The sequence below is a fragment of the Sturnira hondurensis genome, unplaced genomic scaffold (assembly GCF_014824575.4).
Source record: "Sturnira hondurensis isolate 20B ecotype Veracruz unplaced genomic scaffold, ASM1482457v3 Scaffold0014965, whole genome shotgun sequence".
Taxonomy (NCBI): Eukaryota; Metazoa; Chordata; class Mammalia; order Chiroptera; family Phyllostomidae; genus Sturnira; species Sturnira hondurensis.
The window spans coordinates 108,188-134,506 of record NW_028087596.1 but is presented as its reverse complement, the minus strand read 5'-3'; the positions used below and the strand labels follow the sequence as shown (position 1 = coordinate 134,506).

Here is a 26,319-nt window from a genome sequence, read left to right as displayed (position 1 = left end):
AGTTATTTTCATGTTTTGGCTACTGTGAATAATAGTACAATGAGCATAGGGGTAATATTTCTTTGCAAATAATTATTTTCAAATACCCAGAAAAGAGGTTGCTAGTTCATATAATAACTCTATTCCTTATTCTAGGAAGAATTTATATAATGTTTTTCCCAATGTTTGTACAAGTTTATACTCTCACTAGAAGGGAACAGGGTTCCTTTTTCTCTACAACCTCTACAACAGAGGTTATAATACGTGTCTTGTTGATAGTAGCCATTCTAAGAAGTGTGAGGTTGTATCTCACTATAGGTTTGATTTGTACATCCCTAATCGCTAATGAAGTTGAGCATCTTCTTATATATCTGTTGGCCATTTGTATGTTTTCTTGAGAGAAACATCTTCTTAGGTCCTCTGCCCATTTTTAATTGGATTATTTGTTTAGAGTTGAGTTGTATGGTTACTTATATGTTTTTGATATTAACCTCTTGAAGCTGTTGTTTGTAAATATTTTCTATTCAGTTGGTTGCCTTTTTTGTCTATTTCTTTTGATGTTCAGAAGGGTTTTAGTTTGATATAGTTCAATTTAATTTTTTATGCTTACTTACATTGCCTGTGCTGTCAAATTCACAAAAACTTCTCTAAAATCAACTCCATAAGTTTAGTAGCTACATTTTCTCCTATATATTTTATTGTTTCAGGTATTTGATCCAGTTTGACTTAATTTTTATATATGGGGACAAAGTAATCTAGGTTCATTCCTTTGCATATGGCTTTCCAATTTTTCCAGCAACATCTATTGAAGAGGTTTTCTTTTCCCCATTGGACCTTTTTGGCTCCTTTGTAAATAATTATTTGACTATATACATCTGGGTTTATTTATGGGCTTTCGATTCTGTCCCATTGGTCTATGTGTCTGTTTATCTGGCAATGCTATGCTGTTTTGATTATTGTTGCTTTGTGGTATACTTTGGAATATGGAGTGTGATGCTGCCAGCTTTGTTCTTTTTTCTCAGGATTACTTTGACTACTCAGGGTCTTTTGTGATTCCATACAAATTTGATAGGGTTTTTTTTTGTCCTGTATCTTTAAAAATGTCAGTGTAATTTTGATGAGAACTGCATTAAATATGTATATTCTTTAGGTAATATGGACATTTAAACTGTGTTGATTCCTGCAAACCACGTACAGGAAAGATCTTTCCATTTTATTGTGTCATTTTCAATCTCTTTTTAATAATGCTTTGTAGTTTTCAGTACATCCTTTGTTAAATTTATTCCTAGGTATTTTATTCTTTTTTGAAATTGCAAAAGGAATTTTTCCATTTCTTTTCTTGAAATTTAATTGTTAGTACATAGGAATGCAATGGTCATTTGTACATTGATTTTGTATCCTGCACTTTACTATATTGGATAATTGTGTCTAAAGTTTTTTGCTAGACTCTTTAGGATTTTCTATATAAAAAAAATCATGTTATGTGCAAAAAGTGACCATTGCACTTCTTCATTTACATTATGGATGCCTTTTATTTCTTTCTCTTTTCTGATTGTTCTGGTAGGACATCCAGCACTATTTTGAATAAGAGTGATGAGAGAGGACATCCTGGTATAAATTACAGTGTATTATTGATATACTTTAAATAATTCAGGTTCAGGTCGACCAAATTATTTATTAATTTTAATTCTATTTCTGCCCTAACTTAAGGTATTCTAAGATAAGTTGTTCTAATTCTGTTGCATAGCTATGAAACACAAATTCTATTACTCTGATTCACTAGGTACCTAGTGAATATTTCAGAACTAAAATATGAAAAATTGTATTGGTTCCTCTTTGATATGCTTTTATAAAAGCATATCGTGTTTTTATCATACCATCCTCATGTTTAAGTTGTTGATTTTCATAAAATATACCTTATTTAGAGTTTTCTGGAGTATTGCTCATTAAATATCTTAATGCATTTTAATATATCATATTTTAATATATCATAAGTAGGCATTTTGTTGATTAAGAATATAAGTTTCTAGCAATGAAAACATTTTTGTACATATATAATGCCAAATGCACAAATTTTATTAAAATGTTAAAGTTAATTCACTAGCTTTTCATTTACAAAAAGCATTTTTGAAACAAAACTTCTATAAGAAACAGCAGGAAGTAAGAAGGGACTACACAGATCTTCAAAAACATTCAATACACATCTTATTTTTATAGTAGGTAAACACAATGATCTCTTAACAGTAGTGTTCTTTGCAAAGGCCTGGTCATTATTGTACCTCTTCATATTAGAGTCCTCAAAACTCAACCTTGAATCTCTGAGTAAGGCAGTGGATAACACTCCCGAACCAGTTGAAAGGCCTGAACACAGGAAAATATTTTAGAGAATGTGTTCACTGCTATCTATTAAACTTTTCATAAGAAGTTTGATATTTGTATGTTTCATGAACAATACTTGCAATAGAAGCTACTCCTCTGATCTCTGAGATATGCTGTGATGCAGTGTCACCAAATCAGGACTTGTATTAGACCATTATAAACATCATAATTGGAATATTCAAGAGGTATTTTATATCTTCATTACAACTCTTAAAAAGCAATCTAGGAAACTGTCATTTAATAAATCAAGAAAATATGGTAATGTTGAATCAGGTACCACTCTTCTATGGTTGTGTAATGACATCAATTTTAAAATTCTGAGTAATGGTGCATGCTGTATTACAGTTTTATAAAGGCATCAAATTTTCTAGTGTGAAGCACAAACAGTGAAAGATAGCCTTGTGGCATATTTTTTATTTGTTTACAAATAAAAAGTAACCTAGTATAACAGGAGAACTCTCCACCCCCAGAAATAAGGAAGGGTGGAGAAGCACTGAAGACCGATCAAGTGTGTGTCACCCCGGCAATCAACATGATGTGCACGAGATACAGAAAGAAGAGGCATGGCAAGGCTGGTGCCCAAAACTGGGAAGATGATTGGATGGGAAGAACATACCTTCCCACCTGCTTCTTCCATGCTGAAGACTGTGGGAGAATCTTTAAAAGGAAAGCAGGTGGGAATGCTGCTCTCTTTTGGATTCTCCACTCTTTCCCCAATAACAGGGGATGAAGTTCCTGGGTCCTGGACCTTGGGGACTGGATGGCCTGGGAACATTCCCAGGGCCACTCCCTGAGTGCTTCAAGGTGGGCCTAGAATGTAGTGAACTCTGGTAAGAAGGGAGGAGAGGAGGTTCAGGCTGGTGGGCTTGGGGAGGTTTGGGCCAGTGACTGAGGGAGAAACAGCCTGGCAAGCCCCGCATCCTTCCTCCAGGCAAGGAACCATAGTGGCTGCCACCCAACTATAGCCTACACTTGGGCTCTGGCTGCAAGCACTACACCCCTCCCTCAAATGGGGAACCCCAGGCAGTTGCCACCACCAACATTCTGCCCATGCTACCAGTTCAGGCCCAGCAAGCCCTTGGAAGCTGTGGTGGTTGCTGCCCATGCAATCCCCATGGCAATACTGGCCAGTCAGCTATGGCACCAGTGCAGCAGGGGATGGTCAGGCCTTGTGTCCTTCCCTGACCATTTCATGCCTAACCAAGAGCACTACAGGTACTGGGAGCAAGGCCAGTAAGAAGGGTGCAGTGGGATATGGGGAGAGGAGATTCTGCAGGTCTTGGGAGGTGGTAAGGCCAGGCTACAAGCCCTGAGACCCTCCCCTGTGTGCATAGCTATGGGAAACTGCTGAGGCAGCCACTTGTCAGACACCTGCTTGCTCCTCTAGTGGCAGGAACAGGGGATTGGCATCAAGAAATCTATGTATATCTACAATAAATAAAAATTCAATTTTTCTTTCCACTGGACTCTGTCTCTGAAGTTATTGCCTATGGGCAGTAGGCAGTGGGACCCCACTAGTTCAGTTACAGTAGTGGTGTCCAACATGGGGCCTTGGTCGCTTGTGGTAGTTTGACCCCTCCTCCATGCAGTGGGACTGTGGGGCTTCCCAGTTGCTCGGAATTCCTCTAAACACCCACTAGGGGTGTAGGCCACTTAAACATGCCTGGAAGGTTGAAAAGAAACAGGTATGGGAAGGGAATATACTTGGGGAAGGAGGAAGGATCCCGAAATTTAGGACTATGAAGCTATGAACCAGGGTCCAGGTGAGAACTGGCCATTTGCAGGGAGACCATTGCTTGGATTCACTGTTTGTGAGATTAGTTGACAGAAAAATTTGCTTGTGAGCATTTGTTAAAATAATGGAGTCTGGATGCCAGGTTTCTCTGTATGTTCCCAGGTTGCCTGGCTTCTTTTGGTCATAGGGTTAGGCCTATTGTATATCTGGGCCAGCAGAGGCCATTCTAGGTTGATTTCTGGAGTGAATCCACTGGGTAGAATTTTAGGAGACTGAGGTACATATACCCATTATCCAATGTGCAAGGAAGTATTGATTTTTTACTGTAATATTTCATGGCCTATGTACATTTTGGATTGTGGAGCAAGGTGGCCCATAGATGGTTCTCTAGATTACTGTACTATTATGCAAATATTCAGTTGGTTGCCTTTTCTGTCTGTGTCTTTTGCTGTGCATTAGAGTTCTGTGGATGCAATAATATTGGCAACAGTTACATAAATGGGATGAAATTGGTTATATCAAAGCATTTATGTCATTACGTAATAGGACTAACTAGAGACAAAGATCCACATGATGGTGCAGAGAAGGAAAGGGGCCTTGAAACCTCTCCCTGATAGTACACAGGAAGAGAAGGAGAATGAGGAAATAGGCTTCATTAATGCCTTGAACTCAAAAGACACAAGATTCATAGCAGGAGAAGCCCCTCTATCACCATCCCCACTGCAAGCTACCCCTGAAATAGAACCCAAAGAGGCAATGGCCCCACCCCTGTATGATGAAAGATGAGGCTTCCCCTCGGAGACATATCAGGGCATCCAGTCTGGCCAGGGAACCTCCCTATCACATAGGCAAAGTAAATGAGGAATACCAGCCCACTGGATATTATTGGGCTCATCCTGTTCTCCACTACACTCTTACTGAATTGGAAGAATTCCAACCCCTCCTAGAGGGATGATCCTCAGAGGATGGCATATCTTATTATCTCTGTTTTTGCCACTGAACATCCAACAAAGGCAGGATCTATTCAATGTCTTGTTAACAATGAATGAGAGATGACTGGCTATAAATAAGGCTAATGAAGAGGCCCAATAGCTCCACCAAGAGAATCCCAATGGGACACCCAATATAGCTAGGGAAATTCCCTTCACAGAGCCTTACTGGAACCCAAATGGTGAGGGCCTAGCCTTTCTGGAACATTACCAAAAGTGTATCCTACAAGGACTTAAGAAAGGGGTAACTAAGCAAAAGAGTCTGAATATGATACAGGCCCTCTAGCAAAAACCATTGAAGACCCTTCTGAATCTTCAAACAGGATTAATGAGGGCACACTGATGCAGATCCTTAGGCACAAGACAATGTGCAGATGGTGAACATGACTTTCATTGATTAGATTAATTTCAAGACTTTCATTTCTTAGATTAATAGAAAGCACACTAATGCAAATCCTTAGGCACAAGACAATGTGCAGATGGTGAACATGACTTTCATTGGGCAAGTGCCCAGGTATCAAAAAGAAACTCCAGAGTTTAGATGGGGCATGGGGAATGAATCCCTCTTAGGTGGTAGACATAGCCTTTCAAGTCTACAATGTCTGGGAATCAAGGAAGGTAAGTCAGGCCATGCTATTATTAGGAACAGGGTGGTGAGATCAGAAGAGATGGGACCCTAAAAAAAAAGACAGGCCCATTAGGGGCCAATCAACGTGCCCATTGCAAGGAGGAGGGCCATTGGAGCAAGGAGTGCCTGAATATCAAAAGGAAAAGTAGAGATGAAAATTCTAACTAGGAAGTGTTAAAAAGGCAAGGGGAGTCTGATGACAAATGAGGATGCCCAGGGGCTCCCCTGGACATCTCCTGACTTATTACTATTTTTCCAGAGGAGCACCAGATACAGTTGATGATAGGGAAAAAGCCAATTGACTTTCCTATAGATATCGGAGCTTCATACTCAGTGGTAAATATAAAAGTAATCGAGGAGAGTTAAATGTAGTAATGATTACTGGAGTAACTGGACAATCAACAAAACAGGCACTCCTTAAACACCTAGAATGAGGTGTTCTACGGTAGAGTAATAGAATGACAGATTGAGGATCAAAATATCATACATAGTTTTCTCTACATACCAGACTTCACTGTTTCACTGCTGGGATGAGATCTACCTTGCAAATTGCATGCCCAAATAACTTTTTCTCTTGAAAAGTAGCAACTATGTATAGATATCCCACTGGAACATGCTCTCCACCTCCAATAACTGCTAACTTGCCCGGAAGGTCCTGGAGGTAAACTCTTTCCACTTGAGATCTATGGACAGGCCAACCCAACTGTTTGGGCTGCTGAAACCCCAGGTAAAGCAGTTACGTCTAACCCACAAATGTTGAACACTAACATCAAAGAGGGGGTGCATATCCCATGGAAGAAACAGTACACCCTCAAAAAGGAGGCTTTAGAGGGGATTCAGCCAGTATTGCAAAAATCGTTAAAATTGGCACTAAGTTGATCATGCCAGTCTCCTTATAACATTCCCAATTTGCCAGTTAAAAAGGCTTGCATGAATGAATACTGATTTTTACAGGACTTAGAGCCATAAATGACATTGTTCAAGACATTCATTCTACAAATGCTCAACTTCTGTACTCTACTGATCATGGTTCCTAGAGAGAGCAAATGGTTTTCAGTCCTAGAATTGCAGGATGTCTTTTTCTGAATCCCGCTAGGTGAATTGTTCAACTTTGAGTGGCAGATCCCCAAAAGGAAAACCATGTTGCAACACTGCTGGACTGTGTTGCCACAAGGATTGAAGAATTCCCTGACTATATTTGGTAACGTATTACCCAAGGAATTAAGGCCTATTCAATTGAAATCAGGAGATCTTCTGAAATATATAGATGACATATTGATAACTAGCAGCACCTACAGGGATTATTTGCTCAACACCATCACAGTCCTAAATCATTTGGCACAAAGGGAATATGAGGTTTTGCCACACAAGGCACAGATTTGCAAACAGAAGGTGGCATATCTGGGATTTGAACTGAAACAGGGAACTGGGAGCTTGTGGAAGATAGAAAGCAAAGCATTGCCACACTTGAAATCCCAGAAAACTGAAGGCAGTTTTTTGGTTTTTCAGGGTTATGGGGTTCTGATGAATTTGTATTACAAAATTTGCCCTTATAGCAAAACCACTTTACAACTCTTTGAAAGGACTGGACTCTGAACCTTTTGAATGGACAAGGAATTCTTGGGTAGCATTTGATACCTTGACGGAAAACCAGGTAGCATTTGATACCTGGTTTTGGCTCCTGAGCTAGAATTTCCCAGTTCACAGAAGCCTTTTAAAATGCGTATTCTTGAAAGGCTGGAGATTGGACAGGGGGTAATAACCCAGATTCTGGAAAACATTCTCAGACCCATAGCTTATGTCTCAAAGAAATTGGATCACATGACAAAAGGGTGGCCACCATGCCTTCAAGCAGTGGCAGCTCCCTGTGACATTTTATAAGAAACTAAGAAGTTCGTTTTGGATTGGCCTACTACTGTATTGGTATCACATCAGCTTCTAACTTTATTGGAACAGAGAGGATGATATTGGCTGGTGACAGGTTGCCTGGAGAAATACCAGGCCATTTTGTTGGACAGCCCAATATTCCCTTGAAGACTATCATAACTTTGAATCTGGCCACTCTACTGCCAAACAGAAGGAAACTCAGCCTTCTAGCATGACTGCTTGGAAATTATTGACCAAGTTTATTCTAGAAGGCTGATTCTACTGGACCAACCATTGGCAATACCAGACTGGCAAATGTACACAGGCAGGAATAGCCTCATGGGCAATGGCCAGTGATGAGCTGGGTACATGGTAGTACCCAGCTACCACGGAGTACAGTTTATTACCTTGTCTATGGTAGAGACAAGGTAATAAAAACCCAAGCCCTTGCACTGGAAAACACAACACAAAAAGCTAAATGATAACACTCATTAGAGCCGCAGTGCTATCCTACTGAAAGAAGGTTAACATCTACATGGACTCTATATATCCCTTTGTGTTAGTCCATGCCCATGGAGCAATATGAAAGGAAAGAATACTCTTAACTTTGCGATCCAAGGATTTTAAACAGGCAAAAGAGATTTTACAATTACTAGAGGTAGTGAATCTGTCAGACTAGGTTGCCACTATGCACTTCCCAGAAAACCAAAAGGATGGTTCCCAAATGAACCAGAAAAGCCAAACTGCTGATGATGCAGCAAAACAAGCAGTTGGAGGGCTGCCACTTAGGGGTTTTGATCTGCTGATTGGACCTGTCATTTTTTTTAGTACAAGATATGCTTTAATTTTAAAACATATATTCCTTGGACTTGTCAAAATGTAAACCTCATTATACAGAACAAGATTAGGAACATGCCCATGAATGGGGATTCACTAGCACTGATCCCAATTCCATATGGGGGATCAATACCCATGGAAGGATCTTATTTCCTCAGACTCTAGTGTATTACATCCTCAAACACCTACAGGAAGGGACTCATTATGGAAGGGAAGCTTTGATGGACTTCATTAGACAACATCCTAAGGGCCCCCATTTGCGAAGCACTATTCAGAAAATCACCCAAGCCTGTAAGATATGTGCCAAAACATAATCCTAAAACAGAACACACACCAGAGAAAAAGGCAGTAGAATATAAAGAGTTACGTCCATTTGAGGAGTGCCAAGTAGATTTCACACACATGCCTAAACCAGAAGAAATTTCAGATGTTTATTCATTTTCATGGGCACTTTTCCTGGATGGTTAGAAGATAACCCTCCAGAACTAAGCAGGTGACTGAGGTAGCAAAACTTCTACCTAAAGAAATAATTTAAAGGCTTGGACTTCCTCACAGTATTCAGAATGACAATGTACCATCATTCACTTTGGAGATCTCCCAGAATGTTGGACAGGCGCTGCAAATAAGGTAGAAATTTCATGCATCTTGGATGTCTCAATCTATGAGAAAGATTGAGAAAATGAATCACACAATAAAGAAGACCCTGGAAAAAAATATGCCAGAAAATTCATTGGAAATAGGACCAGGCACTTCCAATTGCTTTGCTCCAGATTAGGGTAATGCCTAAAAGTGGGCTTAAGCTAAGCCCTTTTGAAATAATTTATGGGAGACCCTTCCAAATCTTGGTTCTGGGAGTGCTCCCCACCCCCAGATATAGAGCATAAGTACAAAATTAGGCAATATGTACAACATTTAAGGCAAATACTAACCATTTCGCTTAAGTTTGCAGGTCTGCCTACCCATCTGATGAACCCTTACACCCATTCCAAACAGGGGACCAAGTCTTACTAAAGACTTGGAAGACTCAAGGACCTAAACAGCAGTTAGCTAAGCAAAGTACTGATTCCCATGATGTCCTTCTGACAACACATTCTTCTCTAATGCTCAAGGGGATAAAGCCTTGTATCCACCTTGTACGAATAAAATGAGCACCACCTGTGGAGGTTTAAACCCTGCTGCTGTGGTTGATTCTGAAAAGGAAAGCTGGACTTGCACTCCAGAAGGAGATTTGAAATTTCTCCTTTGAAATAAGATAGTGAGCCTCAGTGCCAAGTTACAATGTTCCTTTATTTATGTTTTCAAATATTTAAAGATTTTTACCTGCCAGATACAGAGTTTGAGTGTGGTCCATTCCATTGTTAAAAAGGACAAGGATTGAAAATGAGTTATAGTTATTTCTGCGTAAGTAAGGTCTGTGAAGGTTGTAGAGGCCATAGAACAGTGTGCTTTAAAAAAGAAAAGAAAAAAAAAACCCTCATTGCTTAGTTTAAGTTATTCTTTGCTTTAAGCTTTGTTTCTTGCTTTCTTATCTTTGGGGAACTTAGAGAACTTAGCTTAGGAATCCTCTATCTCTGCCATTTGGGGCTTTGTGCCATTTGGACCTAATAAAGGTCATCTCTTGCTGGTTAGAGCTCTCTTTAAAAGGCAAGAGAGCATGTATCTATGATGATATTAGTTGGTAAGAGATAGTGTCTCTCCCAGCAGACCAGTGGATGCAAGGGTAAGTGAGACAATGTCTCTAGCATTGAGGCTTTGTGCCTTTGGTGCTGGGTACAATCCAGCTAGGAGAACATATCTCTGCCATTTGAGACTTCATGCCATTTGGATATAGGAAAGGTCACCTAGAGATAGTTAGAGCTGGGTGAAGTGAGAGAATGTCTCTACCATTGGGGCTTTGTGCCATTGTTGGGACATGGGAAAGGTCATCTGTGAGACCGGTTAGTGTGATATTTGGAAACAAGATTATAAGGCTAGTTTTAGTCCCCTCTTATTTCTTTGGAACTCTGTATCTGAACTCTGCTTTAGATTTTTGTTTTACTACTATTTTATAAAGTAATTGAGGTTCCTAAAAGCTAAAACTTCACATTAAGTTATGAAGAAAAATAATGAAACATGTAAGGCATGGAAATGCAATTTGGTGGATATCGGAAGGACAAAGATCTTCCTTTTTGCTTTGTAGTTTTCTCCCTACCCAAATCCCTCTAGAATTTGGCATTCTTAATAAGTAATAACATAAAATTTTCTTTTCATAAAACTGATAATACTGATTTAAAATTATGGTTTTAATAAACAAAACTATTTTGATTGGAATGTCATGCATGAAGGAGGCATATTTGGGCTCTGGTTGTTACCAGAAAGCCTTGAGGAACTAAGATTGACTTTGGAAGCTAACAAAAGCCCATTGAAAAAATGGCCTGGTACCTTGTTGGGTCATGTGGTTCAGGGCAGTCATTCCAGGGAAGGAACAAAGGTTGCTTTCCTGAAAGATGACAAGGATGAACTTTAAGACATGATGAGAACCTCAACGACTTAAGGAATAGTGGTACTGCAGGAAAAGGCATGTGACAGTTGTGAGGCTTGAATGTTATGCCCCAAGGTGCTGTGTAAATGTCAATCTGAAGATTCCTTGTGGAAGTTCCAGCAAAGCAAACAAAAAGGCTATGTTTTCAGTGCTGCTTTTGTTGTTTTTATGCACAATGAGGCAAAATTGAAAATTTACAGTGCTTTTGAGGCCAATGAGTGTAATCTTAGCAATAGGAATCAGGTTTTATGGAAATTCACAATGCTCCATCATGACCATGAGACTCTAGTGGAATTGTCTTTAAGGTTTGTTTTCACTTGAGACTTGAACTGGTTTAACCTGATGATATCAAATTGTCACTGCTTAGTATCATTTCAGCAAAGGCACTGGAACTGAATGTCTTAAAAGGTAGTCTGTGGATTCAGAACAAGTGTAGTCCCCACTGAAAAACCTACCTGCCTCACTGCCTCCTAGGACTCAACAGTTTTGCTGGACTATACATTGAGTTGGTGGAGTATGAGGCTGTCTATTGGCTTCATTTTAACACTGCTTTCTTTTCTACTTTAACAGTTTGGATAGAAAATGTCCAGAAGTGTTAAAGTGGTGGGGCATCTCAAGTTATCTCCCTCAGCCTAATGTAAGTTGAGTATATTAGGCAGTTAAGACTTTAGACAGGTATGCCATACCTTCCTCCAAGAAAACCATGTTCCTTCTTAATCGGGGACACTGTAGAATTAATTTCTATCTTTGTAGTTTAGTTTTTATAGTTTTGATTGTGCCTTCCAACCCTCTTGCCAAATCGGTCACCTCCAGAACATGACAAATATTCCAGCTTATTCAGTAATACCATCCTTTGGACATCACACATTCCATTTTCCAGGGACAACAACTAACCTGGATTTTGCAAGATCCTTCTTCTTTATCTGAAGGATCCCCTCCACTCCAGACCCTGCTTTGTTGGGGATCTCTGGCCATAGGTAGGACTATGGCTGTGGTCAGCAGGAAGTAGTTGCTGAAGAATGAGACTTTCATCTATCTGTCGACACTTGTAAGATTACAAGGGTCCAGAGTGTTATAGAAAGAAATTATAATGGGAGAGAACTCTCCCCCACCCCGGAAATGGGGAGGTGTGGAGAAGTCCCAAAGATGGCACATGTGTGCATCACCCCAGCAACCATGATGAGGCACACATAATACAGTAAAAGAGCGGCATGTAAGGATGGCACCCAAAATTGGGAATGTGGTTAGATGGTCAGGATATATCCATTCATCTGTTTCTGTCATGTGGGCGATTTGTGGGGAGGCTTTAAAAGGATAGTAGGTGGTAATGTTACTCTCTCAGATTCTCCCTTCCTTCCAAAATGACTGGGGGTAGAGTCCCTGGACCTTCAGTGCTGGGTAGCCTGGAAATGTTCCTGCAGCACCTCCCTGAATGCTCCACAATTAACCTGGAGTGTAAGGAGCTCCAGGAAGAAGGGAGGAGGGGGGCCTCATTCTAGCAGGCTTGGGAAGTCTCAGCCAACTTATTCAAAGAGGCTGGGACTGGCAAGTCCCATGCCCCTCCCCTAGGTAGAGAACTGTGGTGGCTGCCACCAAGCCATGACCCACATCAGAGGCCATGGGCAGATGAGCTCCACACTCCATGGTGGCTGCCTCTTGCTTGCAGCCCACACCTCTGGCTCAGGCCTGGAAAACCCCATACTCCTCCACAGGCCAGAAGCTGTGGTGGTGGTTGCCTGCCTGTGACCTATGCTAAGGGAGTCCAGCTGGCTATGGCACCAGTGCAGCCAAGGATGGTAAGGCCCCATGCCCTTCACCAGACATTTATGGCCTGACCAAGAGCACTACCAGTACTGGGAGCAAGGCAGTGGTGGGGTGAGAGATTTGGGCCAACAGGTCCCAGGAGGTGGCACAGCTAGGCAACAAACCCCATGCCCCTACCCTGCACATGAATCTATACAAAACCACTGTGGCAGCCACCTACCAGTAGCCTGATTGCTTCTCCTGTGGTGGGGTTGAGGGTAGGCATCAAGAAATATGTGCATACATATAATAAATAAAATTTTCATTTTCCTTCCCACTGGATTCTGTCTCCAGAGTTATTGCCTATGGGTAGCAGGTATGAGACCTCACTAGTTTGGTTACACTAGCACACCAATAGTCAGAATCCCTTATGGTGCTTGTCTTATGTTAAAATAAAAACTTCTATGTCTTTTATAAATACTTGGAAGCACAGACAATAGCAACAAACTTTTTATTATATTCACGTGTTTCTGGGTATAAACCATATTCGATTATTCAAAATAGTATTTAAAAGCAGATTTATGGCACTCACCTCCTACTATGACCACATCAAAATTACAAATAAATTATAGAAAAATCTACAAAGATAAGCATCTCCTGTTCAGAAGTCCTACAACTAAGAATATAAAGAAGAAGCCATGTTGAGACTGGTCAGAAAGGCAGAGATGCAACACTGGCTGGACCCTCACCCACATGTGGTACTTGAGAACCCAATGGGAAAATACAGCTATAGATGTCCCCCACTAGGAGTGAAGGGGTCTCAGCCAAACAGTAGACTCTCCATCCCTGAACAGTGGTGCCGGAAAGAAGAGTCCATATAATATATGGTTATAAAAATTAGTGGAGATTTCTTCCATTTGAGCAAGACCAGAGGCTGCTACAAACCCATGCATTCTCTAAAGGGGCAGCACACAAAGTAGTAGTTGCAGGTACTTTGCAGGTACTCTGGCGAACACCAGAGTTATACAGGGACAAACTGATCTGTGTGGCTTCAAAAAGAAGTCTAGAAGAGCAGCCACCAAGTTTCTATGTTGAGTTCTTTCATAAAGCCTACATGTGCCATCTTTCTTGGATAATTCATTTACCCCAAAGGGCATTAGCTGATGAGCTACACTAACTCCACCCTGATGACTCCTCAAGGTTCTGCCCTACACAACTTATGTAATATCTGAAGTTCCACTGGTGACAACCAACCTTGCCCCACATTGAACTCAGTGAAAAAACTCTTGAGGAATTCTGGTCATGCTCAGTGTGCCAGATACACATAGGGTGAAGCTGCACTGCATGGCTTCAGGGTGAGGACGATCTTCACACGCAGCCAATGGGCACTACACTTCCTGTATAGAGCCCTTCCCTTACAGGGCATTAACCTGGTGGACTTTACTATCTCCATCCTGGTGACTCCCCGGTACTTTCACTCATGCAACTTGCATACCAGCCAACTCTTTCAGTGGCTGAGCCTTGCTTCAGCCAATAAGCAGCTGTGGATCTGGAGCTTTAGGTCTCTTAACCTCTTGAGTTGCTATGTGTGGCAGCAGGTTTCTATTCATAGCTTAGTCCTACCCATGTGCACCCAGGCCAGTATAGTCAGCTTCCAATTGTGGATTACTTTGTAGCTCTTAACAAGTGACCCTGAAACTATCACAGTCAATGTCTAATATTGACATTCAGCAGAGTCCTTCCCTAGAGTCTAAAGAAGCAACACACCTGGTGGCTGGCTTATAGACCAGAGCAGAGCACCACAAGATTAGGTCCACAAGCAGCACATCCAGTGAAAGGTCTCCAGACCCCCCTGGGATGAATTCCACTTCATGGGTCAGCCCCTGAGTAATGGCTCACACACTGTTAGCATGGCCAATCTTCATACTGAGCCATCCTGAGGGTCAGTCCAACCCACAGATGTGCCAGTAGTAATCCAGACTCAACTACAAAATGAGGTTACATATAACACTACATGGAACATTCCTGAAGCACACTTCTAGGTGAGTCTCCCAGTGATACAGACGGACTGTATATGGCATGCCTACTACATAAGGCCAACTTACCAAGCCTGGGAGACATAGAAGATCTACATAATAAATACAAAGAGGCACCCAAAATACAAAGAAAAAGAAACATGTCTCAAATGAAATGGAGGCAAACAAAGTACCAGATACAGAATTCAAAACAACTATTATAAAAATGCTCAAGGAACTTACTGAGAACTTTGACAAAGAGATGATAAGCATTAAAAAGGACATTGAAACTGTAAAAATAACCAATCAGAAATAAAAAATAAAAACTACACTAAAAGAAATCAACAGGGAATTAGATGAAGCAGAGAATCAAATCAGTGAGTTGGAAGATGAGGTAGCAGAATGTAACTAACCAGGTCAGAAAAAAATAATTTAAAAATGGGGATAGTTTAAGGGACCTAAAGAACAACATTGAGCATTAACAACATTCACATCACAGGGGTACCAGTAAAAGAAGAAAGAAAGCAAGGGATTGAAAACCTATTTAAAGAAATAAAACTTTAATAACCTGGGGAAGAAAGTAGACATACATGGCTAGGAAGCGCAGAGAGTCCCAAACAAGATGAACCAAAAGAGGCTTGTATCACGTACATTAAATTAAAATATCAAAGGTCAAAAACAAAGAAAGAGTCTTAAAAGCAGCAGAGAAAGACAGGTAGTTAGCTGCAAGGGAACACCTATAAGGCTGTCAGCTGATTTTGCTACAGAGACTTTTCAGGACAAAAGAGAGTGGCATGAAATATTCAACCAAGATTATTCAGCAAGGATGTCATTTAAATTTAGGGGGGAGGGGGAAGAGTGGGAAGAAAATACAGACAACTATAATTGAACAACAATAAAACCAATTAAGTTAAAAAATAAAATAAAAATTTTAAACTTCAAAATAAATAAATAAATAAATTTAAGAGAGAGCTAAACAGCATGCTAAACAATAAGAAGCTAAAGAAGTTCATGACTACCCAACAAGTGTTACCAAAAAATGTTAAAGGGACTTTTTTAATAAGAAAGAAAAAAAATAAAGGAACCTAAATATGAATAATAACATTGCAAAAACTACATACCATTGAAATCACTTTGAGTATAAATATATTAAATGTTCCAATCAAAAGATATAGGAGATCATCACCAAGCCCTTATTATATGAAATGTTAAAGGGACTTATCTAACAAAAAGGAGTTTAAAAATACAAAGTGAAAGGACAGCAAACTCACAGTTATTAACGACCACACCTAAAAAAAAAGCAAACCAAGAGGACAGCTAGATTGGGAGCAGAAATGTAGAAATGGAGATCACATGGAGGGTTAGCCACAGGAGAGTGGGAGGAGAAGAGGGGAGAAGGTACAGAGAATAAGTAGCATAGATGGTAGGTAGAAAATAGACAGGGGGGAGGGCAGGAATACTATGGGAAATACAGAATCTAAAGAACTTGTGACACATGGACATAAATGAAAGGGGGGAATGGTGGGGGAGGGGTGTGCAAGGTGGAGGGGAGTGAAGGGGGAAGAGGAAAACTGTAATGGCATAATCAATAAAATATATATTTAAAAAATAGATAAGAAAACAAGATCTTTATATATTCTCTTACAAGAGACCCAGTTCAAATTGAAAGATGCATACAACTGAAAATAAAGGGATGGAAAAGATACTTTATGGAAATGGAAATAAAAAAAGCTGGAATAGGAATGTTTACATCACAAATTTTTTTTAAAAAAGATTATATTAAGAAACAAAACAGGCTTTGCATAATAATAAAGGAATTGATACAATAGCAACATATTCACTTTGTGAATATTTATGTATTCAACATTAGAGAAATTAATTATACAATGTGAATAGTAATGAAAATAAAAGAGAGATCAGCAGTAATAGAGTGAGTCTCATGGTAGGAGACTTTAACACCCATTGACATTTTATGTCTTCAGGATAGAAAATCAATATAGAAACAGTGACCATAATAACAAATTAGATAGGATAAATTAAATCCATATTTTATAGAACCTTTCAACCCTAAGCAACACAATATACTTTGTTTTCAAGTGCACGTGGAACATTTTCTAAGACAGATCACATGTTAATCCACAAAAGAAATCTCAATAAATTTAAGAAGATGGAAATCATATCAAGCATTATCTGCAGCCACAATGGTATTAAAGTAAAAATCATTTATAAGAAGAAAATACTGAAAAATACACAAACACACGGAAGCTAAATATCATGTTACTAAAAAATGAATAGGTTAACAATGAGATCAGTGAAGAAATCAGAAGATACCTAAACCAAAAGAAAATAAAAACACCACAACCTCATATCTATGGGACAGATAAAAAGCCATCCAATGAGGTGAAGTTTATAGCAATATAAGCCTCTCTAAAGAAACAAGAAAAATCTCAAATAAAGGGTATAATTTTACAGTTGAAATAAGTAGGAAAAAAAACAAAGCCTGAAGTTTGGAGAAAAAAGGAAATATTAAAGAGCACAGTGAAAATTTAAAAATATAGCTAAAAAAAGACAAAACATTTGTAAAATGAAGGGTTGAGTCTTTGAAAAGATAAACAAGTTTGCTAATCCTTTTACCAGAAACATCAAGAAAAAGGGAGATGGGACCAAAATAAATAAAATTAGAAATTATAAGTAAGAAGTGACAACTAACACCACAGAAATTCAAAAGATTTTAAGAAAACACTATGAACAATTATATGCCAAAACTGAGAAATCTAGAAGAAATTATTAAAGTCCTAGAAACATCATCTTTCAAGACTGACTCACAAAGAAATAAAAAATATGAACAAACCACTATGGAACTGAAATAAAAAAATAATTTAAAAAAACTTCCAACAAAAGAAGTCCTGGACAAGATGAAATAACAGACAATCATATAATTAACACCCATCTTTCTCAAACCACTTCAAAAAGTTCAAGAGCAGAGAAGGCTTCCAAAGTCATTTTACAAAGGCATTATCCTGATTCTATAACCAAGGACATTACAAAAAATAAAAACTATACATCAATATTTCTGATGAACACAGATGCAAAAACTCTCAACAAAATATTTGCAAACCAAATTTAACAATACATAAAAATCTCATACACCATAATCAAGTGTGGTTTATTTCTGGGGTGCAGGGTTGGCTCAATATTAATATATCATTCAATATGATTCACCCCATAAAAATGAAGAATAAGAATTGTATATCAATTGAATCAAAAAAGCATTTCACAAAATCCAGTACCCATATATAATTTAAAAATTAAAAAAAAAAACATCTCACAGCAACTTGGGAATAGAGGGAAAATACCGAATAAAGGTAATATATGGCAAACCCACAACTAATATCATAATAAATGAGGAAAAGCTAAGTGTTTTCCTTAAAATCAGGAACAAAACAGTATGTCCCCTTTCACTACTTTTATTTAACATATTACTGGAAGTCCTAGCCACAGTAAGCAGACAAGAAAAATAAATAAGAGACATCCAACTTGGGAGGGAAGAAGTAATAACATCCAAGTCATTATTTATAGATGACATGATATTTTATACACAGAACCCTGAAGACTTCATCTAAAATTTAATAGAGCTAATCAATAAATTCAGTGATGTAGTGGAGTATAAAATAAATATTCAGAAATTGGTTACATTTTATACATCAAGACAATCTATCAGAACGAAAAATTAAGAGAACAATTGGCTAATCCATGCCTAGACAGTGACACAGTTAGGGCTCAGTAGATGTTCTGGGGCCCAAGGGGCCTGGAGTGCAGTCACTGCAGTTGAGAAACACAGAGTGGCCCTCCAGGCAGGTGCCTGGCTACTGGGATAGAGGTATAGTGCCACCTGTTCATGCTGCCACAGTGTTGCTGCTGAGCTATTGGTCATGCCAAGCTCAGACACAGAGCATAATGTTTTTCATGTTCCAGATGTTGGTGGGGTTCACAGCAGGTTCCATGCTTCAAGAAGCACATCCCTGCAGGACTGCAGCCCATCAACCAGGTACTGCAAATGCATTTTGCCAAGGGAGTACAATACAAAGTGAAGGTAGTGATTGGAGAAGACAGGAACACAGATAAGATAGTTCTGTGGCACTAGCTGCAGAGCAAGAACTCTGTGAAATTCACCCTCACACAGGAAAACCAGGTCATCAGCATCCAGTGGAGCTATAAAACCACTGTTGGGATCATAAAAGTTGAGTTCCAGGATGTAATTGACTAAAGAAATTGCAAAAGTCAGAGTGATGGATTGATGATGAGAAACCACATCCTAGAAGCAGAGTTTGAGATGGTCCTGGAGGCTGAATTCCTGGACATGTACAAGAACTGTAATGAGGTAGTCATGATATTTGACATTACTAATCAGTGGACCTTCAGCTACTTTCTGCAGGAACTCCCAAAGGTATCAAATTATGTTCCAGGGTGCATACTGAAGAATTCCCATGATGTAGGTGAACATCGTGACATCCAGCCTGCCAACATGCATGACTTCATTGATAGGTTGGACAGGCTGCCAGACTCTTCCTACTTCCAGTATGCTGAGTTTTCTATGAAGAGCTTTGGCTTGAAGTACCTTCATAAGTTCTTTAATATCCTGTTCCTTTGGCTCCAGACAGACACAAATGTGGCAAACTGGAGACAAGCTAGCTGGGCATGAACACCATGCTGGAGGAGCTGAAGGTGTAGCAGGAGACTGAGAACCATAACTATAGCATAGTCCTCGAGATGATAGTGGCACACATCCCCATTGGTGGCCAATGGGCAGAGCCTGTCCTTGAGCTCCCAGTCACTGGTGGTAGTTCTGAGGCCATGTCCATGGGGAATTCCAGACTCAGCAAGCTCAAGCCAGCCCTACAGCCATGCCTCCACCACATCCCCTCAGCCTTCCCCTCCCTGCAGTCCTCTCTGACTGCAGTCACCAGCACATTCTGTGTCCCAGCCAGCCCATCCCAGTGACACAGCATCCTTTTGTGGCTGTTTGAAATTTCTCCTGCTGCTTAGTGGACCCCATTCCTCCCAGATTCACTTGCAGCTACAGAGGACCCAGTGAAATTCCAAACCCTGGAGGAATTTGTTCCTACAGATGGCCCTGACCAGTGTCCCGGACAATACAGTTTCCCTTGCCCTGCCCAAGGATGGAGAGAAAAGAATCGGGCCCAAGGGCCCAAGGTCCCCTAGGACAGCGACAGTGATGGGTAGACCCCAGGAGGAACCCTAATGGTGCCGCATTTCCAGGACAACATGGACCTCAAAGATAAGCTACCCAGCAGGCCTCTGCTGCCAACAGACTTGTGCCCCTAAAGAAGGCCACTCTGAGTTGCTTAAAGAAAGCAACTCGGAAATGCCAGAGACAGAATGAGTTCCTGGTGTTAGAGGGTGCGGCTCTGCCCAGCGGTCCTGACACCCAAGCCCCCTGCCTTTTCCTTCAGAGTGAAGAATGACACAGATCTCTTCTGGATGGGGCTGGATAAGACAGGTCGCCTGGTGAACACAGGCGAAAATAATAATAAGAAGAAAGGCAGAGAGGAGCAAGAAAAGGCTTTGAATAATGGGAGCAGCATGAGAAAAGCAAGGATCCGGAGGAAGGCTGGGAGAACCAGCAGTAGCAACGGGGTAGGAGGACAGAGGTAGAAGACATGGAGGCCTTCCTGGGGGAGGGGCTTTGTGTGGGCCTCTCGTGAAGCGGGGATTGGAGGAGCTCTGGATTAGACAGCAGCTGGGTGCATGACCACTTTGTGCTATCTAGGGGTTCCAACACTGCCCTGAAAAAAGGAGGTAGAGGGTGCCCATTTTGTACTTCTCAGGGAGGGTCAGAGGCCCAGGAGGACCAGGAGGCACACGAGGCCATTAACCATGATGGCAGCATCCTGATCACTGCATGGCTCCTGCTTGCCCAGGCCACCACATGCAGGTTGCTCAGCTTCCTGAGTGGTTTCACCTGGGCTGTGCACCTCTGGTCCCAGGGCTTTCTGGGCACATCAACTGATGCTAGAAAGTACTGTAAGTCTCCCGGGAGAGGCTCTTCCCAGGTATTGTGTCCAACATCACACCAGTTTAGACGTGTCTCCAGCCAGAGCCAAGATCTTTACTCATTTTCTTTTTCTCCTTTCACAGTCCAACCATAAAACTCTCCTATTTATTGCTTTAAAAAATGCCACTTAAAATTGCATCTAAAAATTAAAATACCTAGGAGTAAAATAACAAAGGTGGTAAAGGACCTTATACACTGTATTTCCAGAAAAAACAGGGTGTCTGATTGACTTTAGATATATTTATGTTGTATTATAATAAAAGTAAAGTGCTTGGAACATAAAGAAATTTATATGCATATAGAAAATTTACTTCAATGTACTACTTAATACCATTTATAATAATATCAGAAACATAATCTCTTTAATGTTATCTCAGTTTAAAAGCTTTAGCATTTGTATTTTAACCAGCTAGCAGGTATGCTTTAGACTGAGTCAGATGTTTAATTATAATGATTCTTTTAACTAAATGTCTAATAAGATCCTTTTTGTATTCAAATGTAGATATGTTATAAAACTATAATTGAATATTTTCATTAGAGAAGATACGATATTAGTAACTGGCTCCACAAAACTCACCAATCAACATAATATGCCATAAGATGAGTTTCTTGAGCACTGGGTGTCATATATTTTAAAAAAGACCTACTTTAGTATAATTCAACTAATAACTTGGTCATGTATTCATTTGCTATCTTTATCATTTGCATATCATTTTCTCCCTATTTCTTCTCATAATAAATGTCACTTTCAAAATAAATTTTAACTTTTATTAGTAAAATAGAAATCAAAATAAAATATTTTATTTGTAAAACATTTTTTATTCATTAAAGAAAAGAATAATTCATGATAAAAAACAACCTGCAAAAAAATTAAATACTGCCCTAAGCCGTGGCTTACATATTATTGATACTTTGCCTTAACTTTACACTAATATGCTCAATGATTTTCAAAGATCAATCCATGTGTGCCCTCATTTATAAAAACACCCCGTTGACTTAGAGTGTTTAGTAATCAAGCCCTTACTATGTATTCTGTCCTGTGAAAACTGTCATGGGTTAAATTTATCCTAAAACAATTAAAACAATTTGGGGGACTTGATGAGTACCTTCAGTGACCTCATTTTTCCATGAATATAATTTATCTGACATGACAACTTGATAATACGCTCATGGGAAGCATCTTTCTTTTCATCATAACTAAAGAATATACACATAATAAAAATATGGCTCACAAATAGCCTCTATCATGCAGCATTTTAAACCCTGTATAACATTATTAAATATGCCATTTAATGGCAGGCCTTTCAATGGTTGGTATTTCAGATGAATTTAATTAGGCACTCATTTGTCTTGAATTGTAGATCTCAAATCTCTGTATTGTACCAAAATATCATATAATTGTATATATTATAGCCAAAATGAGTAGAAAAATCAAGACATTAAAGGTTATTATATAGCCTGACTAAATTACCCTGGCTATTAATTTTGCATATTTTTACTTAGAAAGAACAATAAGACTTTGAGTAAAACCTAGAAAGTTAAGGGGGATGGAATATACAGGGTCTGGCAAAAATAACACCCCCTCTTTATTACAAAAACTTTTGTTATGAAATCATAAGCATGTAATTCTGTAACATAGCAATATCATACTCAAGCATACCATATGACATTGTAGATGAAATGTTCAAATAACTGTCCATCTTGTGCCAGACATTCATGTACCCTACCCACCACGTTCAAGCAAGCATTACTTCTGCCAGATCCTGTATCTATCTCAATGAGCAGGGTTTTAGCTGATTATTATTGGATGACTGACATGTTGCATATTAATATCTTAACACATGATTGAAGGTTAATATGAAATTTTTTCACAAGTTTTTTTAGATATAATTGACATAACATTATGTAAGCTTACGGGGTGCAATGTAGTGATTTGATGAATGTATATGTTGCAAAATAATTACCACAATAAAGTTATTTAACACACCCATCAACTCACATAATTTCAATTTTTATGTATGTTAAAAATTTTTAAATCTACTCTCTTACCAATTTTCAAATATGCAATATAATGCTACTCACTATGGGCAGGGTTTCCTTTTTGTGACTAAATAATATTCATTATACATTTCATGATGGACACTTAGATTATCTTGATAACATCATTCTCTCCTATAATGAAAATTTTTGTTAACAAATTGAACATATTTGAACCATGATAACAAAATACTTTAGAATACTCCCTTAACTAAAATACAACTGACATTTAAAACACTCCACTTTATAATGTATAATCTTATTTGCTAACTATCTTCAAAAAGAATCTCATATATTCTTTTTTTTTTGAGATTTTAAAACTTTATTAAGAGTTTATCTATTAAGATCTTTAAGGTTTATCAACCTCTCCTTCAGACAAATGTGTGAGGATTATTATTATTCCTCTATTTTAACTTAGCTAATATTAGTAGTTTATAAGATAAATGTTAATTTCTCAATGAGTACAATTTTCATTTAGAGCCCAAAACATTAGTGTCAGTTATAGAGAATTAGAATTCTTACCATTTGGTGTTGCTCATCACAGTGGTGATAGTGGTCTTTTTTCATCTTATTTTTTTAAAGTGACCAGAGGGGAGGGGGAGGAAGATGATGGTGGAAAGAAGGGAAAAGGATTAGTCAAAGAACATATGAATGACTCATGGACGTAGAAAACAGTGTGGAAATTGACTGTGGGAGCAGGGGGTGAAATGGGTGGAGGAAGTTGAAGGGAAAAATATTAGGACAACTTTTAATAAAAAGAAAAATTGCACATATTCATATACCTACACACAAGTGTAAAACAAAGAGTCAGTTCTAGAAGCCAAAGAAGAAATACATACCTGAGAGTGGCTTCATAATTTTGTTAAATTATGTTTTATTTTAAAGCATTGCTTTTCAGAAGATCTGGTAAACTCTTTGATAATTTATCTTAACTGCAAAAAACTTCCAAAGTCTTTCACTGTCTGGAGTAATTTTCTTTTGCATCAGCTACTTGTGCCACTGTATCTATTTATTGAATCAGATAACTAATAGGTTTAGCAAGAAGGTGAAGGAAGGGAAATATGAATAAATATTTTAATATCGATTTAATTATTATTCAAGTACAATAATTAAATTGTTTAATTAACTTTCTGTCTTTTACTTTCATCCAAACCCACCCCACCCCCAGTGCTTCCCACGTCCCTCCCATCCCCCCCACATTAGTTTTTGTTCATGTGTCCTTTATACTTGTTCCTGTGAATCCTTCCCCTTTTCCCCTGAAATTCCCTCCCCTCTCCCCTCTGGTCCCTATCAGCCTGTTCTGTATTTCAGTGCCTTTGGTTATATTTTGCTTGCTTGTTTGTTTTCTAGTTTAGCTTCCTGTTAAAGGTGGGATCATATGTTTTCTAGTTTAGCTTCCTGTTTTCACCACCTGGCTTATTTCACTCAGCATAATGCTTTCCTGTTCCATCCATGCTGTTGAAAAGGGTAGGGGCTCCTTCTTTCTTTCTGCTTCATAGAATTCCATTATGTAAATGTATCAGATTTTTGATCCATTCATTTACTGGTGGGCACCTAGGTTGCTTCCAACTCTTGGCTATTGTAAATTGTGCTGCTATGAACATTGGTGTGCATATGTTCTTTTGGATAGGTGTTTCGGGGTTCTTAGGATATAATCCTAGCAGTGAAATTGCTGGGTGAAAAGGTAGCTGCATTTTTAGCTTTCTGAGAAAATTCCATACTGTTTTCCATAATGGTCTTACCAGCCTGCAATCCTACCAACACTTCACTAGGGTCCCCTTTTTCCCACAACCTCTCCAACATTTGTTGTTTGTTGCTTTGTTTATGATGGCCATTCTGACCCATGTAAAGTGCTATCTCATTGTGGTTTTAATTGGCATCTCTCTGATAGCTAGCAATATTGAGCATCTTTTCATGTGTCTCTGGATTCTCTGAATGTCCTTCTTGGATAAGTGTCTGTTCAAGTCTTTTGCCCATTTTTTAAATTGCGTTGCTTGTCTTCTTAGGGTGGAGTCGTGTGAGTTCTTTGTATATTTTGGAGATTAAACCTTTGTCTGAGGTATCATTGGCAAATATGTTTTTCCAAACAGTTGGTTCTCTTTTTATCTTAATACTGTTTTCTTTAGCCATGCAGAAGCTTTTTATTTTGATGAGATGTCATTTGTTTATTTTTTCTTTCTGTCCTTTGCTCTAGAGGTCATATCAGTAAAAATATTGTTGCGTTAAATATCTGAGATTTTGCAGCCAATGTTCTCCTTTAGGATTTTAGTGGTGTCATGGCTTATATTTAAGTCTTTTATCCACCTTGAATTTATTCTGGTGTATGGTGTACGTTGGTGCTCGAGTTTCATTTTTCTGCAGGTAGCTGTCCAGTTCTCCCAGCACCATTTGTTGAAGACGCTATTTTTACTCCATTTTTTGCTACTGCCCCCTTTGTCAAATATTAGTTGCCCATAGAGACTTGGGTTAATTTCTGGGCTCTCTGTTCTGTTCCATTGGTCTATGTACCTGTTTTTATGCCAGCACCAGGCTCTTTTGATTATAGTGACCTTGTAAGACAGTTTGGTATTGGGTATTGTGATCCCTCCTACTTTGTTCTTCTTTCTCAAAATTGCAGCTGATATTTGGGGTTATTTATGGTTCCATATAATTTTTTTTTTAGATTTTCACTTATTTATCTCTAGAGGGGAATGGAAGGAGAGGAATATCAATGTATGGTTGCCTCTCATGAGTCCCCTGCTGGGAACTGGCCTTCAACCGACGCATGTGCCCTGATAGGGAATCGAACCGTGATCATGTGGTTCTAAGGCCTGCACTCAATCCACTGAGCTACACCACCCAGGGCTTGGTGCCATATAAATTTTTGAAATGTTTGTTCTATGTCTGTGAAATATGCCATTGGTACTTTAATTGGTATTGCATTGAATCTGTAAATTGCTTTGGGTAGGATGGACATTTTGATGATGTTAATTCTTCCAATCCATGAACAAGGTATATATTCCCATTTGTTTGTGTCTTCCTTGATTTATTTCTTCAGTGTTGTGTAGTTTTCTGCATACAGGTCTTTTAACTCCTTGGTTAGGTTTATTCCCAGATATTTTATTTTTGTTTTTGCTATATCGAATGGGATTTTTTTTCTTGATTTCTGCTTCTGTTGTTTCATTGTTAGTATACAAAAATGCCTTTGATTTCTGGATATTGACTTTGTATCCCACTGTTTTGCTAAATTCATTTATTACATCAAGCAGTTTTGGGGTAGAGTCTATAGGATATTTTTAAGATAAAGATGATATTCTGTGGTGTTATCATGACACCATTAAGAGTAATTTATAGCTGGCAAAGCATTTATTCTTCTCATCTATACTCTTATAGCTCCTGATTCCCTTTTTGCTTTTCTGTATCACATTGCCCTAGAATTAGGCTTTAAGCAAAATAATAGGTTGATGGTCTGATAAGTTGTTGGCTCAAATGATGGATAAATCTATAGACATATACTTTCAGAAATATTTACTGT

The 26,319-nt window shown here is 38.9% G+C and overlaps 1 pseudogene; it reads left to right on the top strand.

The window, feature by feature from the left end:
• Positions 1 to 5,680: 5,680 nt before the first annotated feature.
• LOC118999595 (rab-like protein 6) lies at positions 5,681 to 19,693 on the top strand (annotated as a pseudogene).
• Positions 19,694 to 26,319: the final 6,626 nt, after the last annotated feature.